This window comes from Diuraphis noxia, unplaced genomic scaffold (assembly GCF_037042655.1).
Source record: "Diuraphis noxia isolate RWA-SAM2 unplaced genomic scaffold, SU_Dnox_SAM2 contig0001, whole genome shotgun sequence".
Lineage (NCBI taxonomy): Eukaryota > Metazoa > Arthropoda > Insecta > Hemiptera > Aphididae > Diuraphis > Diuraphis noxia.
In genome coordinates, this window is record NW_028301711.1 from 53,312,543 (window position 1) to 53,320,644 (window position 8,102).

Genomic DNA, 8,102 nt, shown 5'->3' on the forward strand with positions numbered 1-8,102 from the left:
TTATAATTACATATTTAATCATTAATTTAATTTTAACTATTTGTATACAGTATACGCCATTTCTCGTGTTTAGTGTGTACGGTATATTTAAACTGACGTAAAATATTTAAGTAGGTAGGTATTGAAAATATTATGCATTCACTTTAGTACAGTGAGTTTACAATTCTCCAATTATAATTTATTTTGAAACGCTGATATCTATCTGTATTTATTCTTTAATATTAACTAGGTAATACTCTACCAGGAAATATTTATAAAAATATAAATATTAAAATCTAGTGCATGTAAACTATTGGTATAAGATATATACAAAGCTTTTTAAATAGCACAATAAATTATAGCAATAATAGCATAATAATTTTAGCATTGTGTAAACTCAACCCAAAGTAACTAAAATTTTGTATCCCAATGGTCTATGTCGCCGAGGGTGTATATCGTTTTAATATTAAAAAATTGTTTTCTTTTTAATTTAATTCTTATACATAACTCCGTAACAATTAGTCTTACAATGAATTAAGCTATGTGTATTTTTTAAAATCTTTTATATAAAAAACGTGAATTTTAAGCAATTTATTTTAATACATTTATTATATTTTCCTAAAATAAATTGTTTTTATAATTGTATACACTTATTATGATTATTATCGCAGATCTTTATTTTCGATTGTTATTGAATGTTAATTATATTAAATAATTAGGTAATAGTAAAAGATATTAATATATTTTTAAACCTCATATATTTATGAAGGCACAATACTAATTACCACACAAAAAATCTTTCTTCTTCCTTGTCCAATATCAGATACCTATTTAAAATATTCTTCTTAGAATATGTTTTTTATTCTTGTTTTGCATATTTTATTTGTTTAGTAAAACTGCGAGTTTTTTCATACAACGTTTTTTTTTAACACACGCCCATAACTATAATAATGCAACTGATGCTGGTTTGGTTTGATGTAACTATAATGAGAACTGTTTGATAAAATGATAGCACTGCGAAAAATATGTGTGCAATAAATCAAAAATTAAGTAAACCGCATTTATACAAGCGAATTCTTAAAAAAGGAAAAAACAGTTAGCACTCAGTATTTTATCATCATTTTTTATACTGTTTGAAAAGAATAAAAAATCACTGAATTGAAAAAAAATGTTGCTTGTATAAAACTAGGTCTATTAGTTTCTTGCAATTTTTATAATTTAAAATTCAATAAATTTTTACTTGAAGTAGTTACCATTTGTGTTTAATTTTAATAATTGAAATACATAAAACATTTAGAAAACATATGATGCTTAAAAAAAAATGCTTTCCAAGTAAACCACATTATTGTAAGCCCAATAATTTAAATCGCACAGTTTTTTGAATTCAATATGTTATATCGCATCATATATAATCTTGTGTATACCTAATACCTATACACACCGGTAAACTAAGCATTTTTTAATAATTTAATAATTCATGTTTCTATTTCCAAATTAAGATGTTTAGGTTTAATAGAGTATAAATTGAATAACTATCAATAAGGCATTTCAAAAATAAAATCGAAATTCTCAGTAAGAATACATTTATGTAAAATATAAATCATGTTTAGACAAATATAGATAAATACCTATCTACGTATTATGTAACTTGTATTAAACTCCATTTATTCACATCATATTTGAAAATTGTCACAGGCAACAGTAAAATTATTATTTTTAGTAAACATTTTCTAGCTGAAATTGAATTTATAAATTAACTGTGAATAATTGTTCGACAGGAAATTGTACTGTAGGTCTACTTAAAAATAAACAAAATTTGTTTTTTAATTTTTTCGAAAATCCCAGTTTTTAAACCATCTAATTAAACACTATTAATAGCTTTGATAGATGTGTCTTATGAAGGGTTATAGTTCGTTTTATTCGTTTTTATTTCTGAGAATATTTTATAATTCGTTAGAAGTAGCTACGATATTTTGATCTAATTTTTATTTTTTGCCAAAAACTTCATACATGTATTGTGTTATTAATGATGATAAAATGTTATCACATATTTTGTGTGTAATTAACTAATAGTTCTTTCGTATATATTTTAGTCACTGTCTAACGTAGAACGGCGTGATGCGTGAATATAATCGTAAATTTGTTACATAAATGGCTTAACTATATAATCAATTGATCTGAAATGTCAAGAAAAATTGAGATATGAGTTTTTGATATTATTTAATAGTAGTAAGTAAAATTTACGTGTATAACGGATTTTTTATTATATTTTCAGGCGTTTTGAAAAATGTTAAACAATACTTTTAAAAAAATTAGAAAATTTGATTTCCTAAAATACTTTAAAATTAGTTTAATTTTTTTTAAAACTACTTTTGAGCATTGAAACTGATAATTTAAGTAAAATTAATATGTTTCAAGTTCTCAAGGTTAATGTTTTTTGAATTACAACAAAATAACTAGGTAATATCATTATAAAAGAATATGTTAAAATTGTTATTTTTTTTAAAAATCCCAAATAATATACAAAAATATGACTTAACGCTTAAAATATTTTTGAAATTATTGTTAAAAACTATTTTGCCTTGGCTTCAATATTTATACACTTTAAGTACTAACTTTGACAATTTCCATTAATATTTAAAATACAGACATTTAAAAAATATACGACGAGTAACTTTTTGATATTTTGTAACTGCTATAAAAATCACACATATAAGTGAACCTATCTTATTTGATTGGCCAGATTTTTAAAGCAAAATTAATAAAATTGATAATATTATCAATATAAATCGAAGAAAAAAAGATAGTCTTATTACATTTTAATAGCGAATAATGTATCATAATATGATAATATTATTTTATTTAATGTTACTGCCGAAGAACAGTGAAAAAGTAAGTCTGTCATATCAAAAGTTCAAGATTATTAAACATATTGTTTTTATTTTTAATTGGGTGCGCATAGTTAATAATAATATTTTATATAATGACGAAGCATTTCATGTTCCTACATATAACATTAAAGTTTTAATTTAAAAAAAAAAAGTTATTTTTGTATGTTTGTGTTGTCCAATTTGTAAAAACGGAAACTTAAAATGCCTATAAAACATGACTTCACATTTTTTAGATTATTATAAATACTAATTAGAACAATGTTTTAAATTTTCAATCTTTAGCTGTGAAAATTTCACATTATATACATTTTTAACTAAAAAATAATTTAGAAATTGTCTTAAAAATAATAGGTTTAAACAGGGTCTAACCTTGTGCCAGGTGCCTATAATGTAAGACTAATTAATTAAATATTCAATGACCATTCAATATTTTTTTTAACATTGACGGAATGAAATAATTGTCAAAAAAAAATGTATAAAGAATATTATACCTAACGTGTTTGGATTGTTTCTGTCATTAGAGATTTTTCTTGTGTGGACGCTTGTACTACCTTACAATATTTAAACGACAAAAACTTTTCTGTTTCAAATTATTTTTCAGATTTTATTTATATTATACAAACGTTATGTATTGGAATTCGAGTGGGAAGATAGTTTGTTGTGAAATCTTTATTCATGAAATTTCTTTGCTTCTTCATGTACAGTTTTAAGTTTACGACTAGTATAGTAGTATGGACAGTTTCAATAAACACGTAGGAATTATATATTCTGCGTTAAGTTTTGTCTTGAAAATTAAAGTATTTCTGACGATAAAGTTTATCAATATTATTATGTACTGCCGTTGAGGGGCTTTTATAGGCTTAATCAGTGATTTGTAAATTAGTAATTTTGTGTAACGCACATTTATCTATATGAAAACAACACACATCATTCACAACATTTATTATGACTAATATAATATATTATAATATATATAAATAAAATATATAATAATATATACGAGTTTATGACTGGCAACACATAACTTGGGATTGTTAAGCAGGGCTTTGAGTCTGTAAGCGAAATTTTGTGGCTAAGGGAGACTTATCACCCACCAAAGCTTCTTTGACCACCCTTAGATCAGATAATTTTTCATTGCATAATGAATAATAATCATTTAAAATATAATTTTTTTAAATTTTAAACTGCTAAGAACATTTTATCAACTTGTCACTAAAACCTGGCAAACTGCATCCTCAGCTACTGTAAGCTAAATATTAATATATCATACTATGTTTATCAACTATTTATATTTTTCATTGAAACGTATTATTTTTTTTTATAATATTACCTAATTTTATTGTATCCATCATATAGGCGTTTAATTTATTTTTACTTTATGCTCGTTTTCTGCAATGATGCTTGATCAAATATTTCCAATGTTTATGGTTAAATTATTAAGATTTATTGAGGTAAAAAAATTATTTGTAAAGTATTTTGAATACTTTTAAAAAATATTTAGATTTATATCCAAAAACTTTTGAAAGTAAGTAATACAAATTATACCAAGTATTTAAATTCATATTCTGAATTTGTTTTAAAAGTATGACAAGATGACTGTCTTTCTTCTAGACAGACTTGAGTATAAAAATCTAATGAGATTTCAAAAAATATATTAATTGTAAGCCAAAGTTTGGTTGGGGGAGAGGCAAAACCCCACATGATTGTCATTAAAATTGACCAGTTTCAATAAAAATCGAAATTACGTTTATGGTCCTCATTACACCAGGGTCGTATAATGTTAAATAACGTATTCAACTTATAGGTAACAAACATATGTTACCACCATTTTATTACCTATAGACTATGGATACATATGAAAAATACAGAATATGATATAATGACCCGGTACTGTCATTGTATTGAGTGTAAACCGTGTGTTTAGCGCGTCACCATAATACTCGTATATTAAAAAATTAATGAAAGTAGTTGTGCAAATCACAAAGGAACAAACTTAGAAATTTACCATCCAGCACCCACCATTAATTATTAATCATCATGAATTTTATGAATTTTATTTTATTTACAATATTATATTTACATCAATAAAATTATTAAATATTTAACCTTTACCAGCAATTAGGATCCCTCATATGATAGGTATCTACGCACAAACCTAACACTTTTTTTATTTGTAGCGGAGCAAGGGTCTCCCCCAGCACCTGGGAATTTCACTACTGCATAAAGGTTTTCGCTTTTCGCGGTGAAAATGTGGACCGTTAATTCTTATTAAATATTCTATATCTATGGTTGGTTGAACCATGCGGTTGAATGAAATTTTATTTTTTGTTTCTATAGTTGAGTTCAACGATACTCAGATCATCATTTTCACGTTTCATGATGAGCTGTGAAGGTGCCTTAATATTCAACTACTTTACCTTTGGATGGTTAGTTAATAACTAAGTAGTAAAATCGTTAAGCCTGAAAAATATTAGGTATTTCATTTGATGAATAACAAAAATCTGAAAATTAATATTAAGAATAGAATATTCGTCTCTAACTATTTAAATATACACTACTTTATTTATAAATTTCACTTTTGACGACGAAATTTTAATCGAATAAGAAACATAATATTGGTTAAAAATAAAATATATAATATACAAATACTGAATAACACGTGTCCGAAATAAGCTAAACATAGATTTTATTTGCATTTAAACTTTGGCATAAAAAACTTGCATATGGCCAACTTTTGTTGTTATATTACATTATACAGATAGTAAAAACTGTGAGTTTCGTGTATAAAATATTACCGACAAGCAGTATTACACGTTACATATATTTGTATAAAAGCAATTTAACATTTACGATACGCAAATTATTGAGTAATGAATCCCATAATCACATTTATATATGCTTCTATTTGTAGCAGCTAATGTAATAATTTTATAAATACATTCATATTAGTACTTATACTAGAGTAGGCTGGGATAAAAATTAACGTTTTCTACTTATTTGGTGGTTTTTATAGTGTGATGAATATTTTAAAGTCCTCCCAGGTGATACTTTTTAAAAGATAAACTTATAAAAAATGTCAATTTATAGATTTGGTAAACTTTTTTTTAAATACCTCTGTATAATGATTTACAAAAATTGAAAAAAATTAAAATTAGGAAATTTACCCGATGTATGAGTTGAGGCAAAGATTCTAATGGGAAATTAATACAATCTTAGTTAAACGTTTTGGTAAGTACTAATAATTTTGACAATATTAATCACAATAAATACAGTGGAACCTCGATAACTCGAACCCCTGTAAGTTGAATTTCCTATTAATCGAAGGAATGCCTTGGCCGCTGCCTTACAATATAATATGTTATCAAGGTTCCACTGTAATAATCAAAATGTAAAAAGAACTTAGTTAATTTACAGTCAACTTATATATTACTTAAATTGCGTGAAAAAAAAATAAACAATAATCTCTTTACATTAGGTTAGGTTCGTACTTTTACCTCAAATCAAAATTTATAACTTCATCATTATCATCTTTTTCTCTTTGTAATGATACTATATTACACACTTTATGTATAAAGCTTACATAATGTAATTAAATAAAAATATCTAATACAAGTGGTAGTTAGTACCTATACACACAATTAACTTTAGAAAAAAAAAATGGAATATTATAATAATATCAGATGATTGAATGATTAAAACTTCCTCATTTCAACGAAATAATGTTACTACAATGTGCAAACGCATGAAAGTGCTTAGATAAATGATAAAATATTGATTGATAATAAACAGATTGACCATAAATTTCAAATTTAATTTATAATAGGTAGCAAAGTTGGACTCTTACCTCATGTGTTGCCCCACTCCCAGGTTATTCTGTACCTTTTTTTTGATATATATCTAGTATGTATTATAATTATTATTATTATCACTAGATACATATGTCTTAGTAAGTTGCACTAGTGATTATTGTAGTATATTTATATATTAAAGACATTTGGTATCGCATTATATTTTATGATTCTAATATAGAATAATATAATTTATACATCTTAATATTTCTTAATATATGTTTAGACATGTATAAGTATATTAAGATGTAACGTAAGTATAATTTATAATTTTATCATTGCTGTAAATTTTTTGCATGTCTTAAGATTACAAAAAAAAAAAATATTAATATTATGCACTTTTATTATTTGCGTGTGGTATTGTAATGAAATATGAAACCATACATCACAATATATTCACCTGAAATATTACTGTCGGAAGCATGCTTCGTGAAAATAACTGATTATGTTATAGGTATTACAAATTATAATAGTTATTGTTTAAATTAAATCATAATAAATAATAATACGTTTATGATTTTATATCTATATATTATAGTATACCTATTAAGTAAATATAGGTTAATATTCTACTATTATATACTTAATTATATTAGTCATTTTGTATTTATTTTATGTATAGATGGGTAAATAAATAATATATATGTATTTATAATTTATGTATATATTTTCTAGCTGTTTCATCCAATGTTTAAAAAAAAAGGAGTGGATTCAAGAAACTATTTTACCTTAATAGACTAACATCTGGATATTAGCATACCCTAAACCACTCAACTTATTTCATTATTTATTAATATTATTGTTGTGTCTATATAAATTGAAGTTTTAAAGGATCACATACAAAATTAATAATTATATATAGGTGTATATTATGCCATTATTAAATGTTAATTATTTTTGAAATTACTGCGATATCTTAAGACAACGAAGATAGCCATTTTTACTTTGGGAAATATAATATTAATTTGATTGCTTCGTTAATTTATTTATTTACTGTAAGTATACTCTACCTCAATCATTCCTAGAAGGTTAAAAAGGCAATGGCCAAGAGATCTGCTCAATACCTAATTTAAAAAAAAAAAAAAAAAAAAATTAAAAACCCTAATTATAAAAAATAAAATAAATAAACTCAAACCCTAACTTCTTGTCAGGTAACACTGCTGGGAGCCTTCCTTCTCTGTAATTAATGTTATTTTTTTTTTTTTTTAAGTCACCACACTTACTTATTATACACTGTATGTATAGATTGTAAATAAACTTTTATCTTCAATAAAAAAAAAAAATAAATAAAAGTACACTTATAAAATATTTCTAACTTATAATATAGTATCATTATATCATAAAAAAATTTGCTTTATCACTTACTACTCTCGTTTTAATTTGT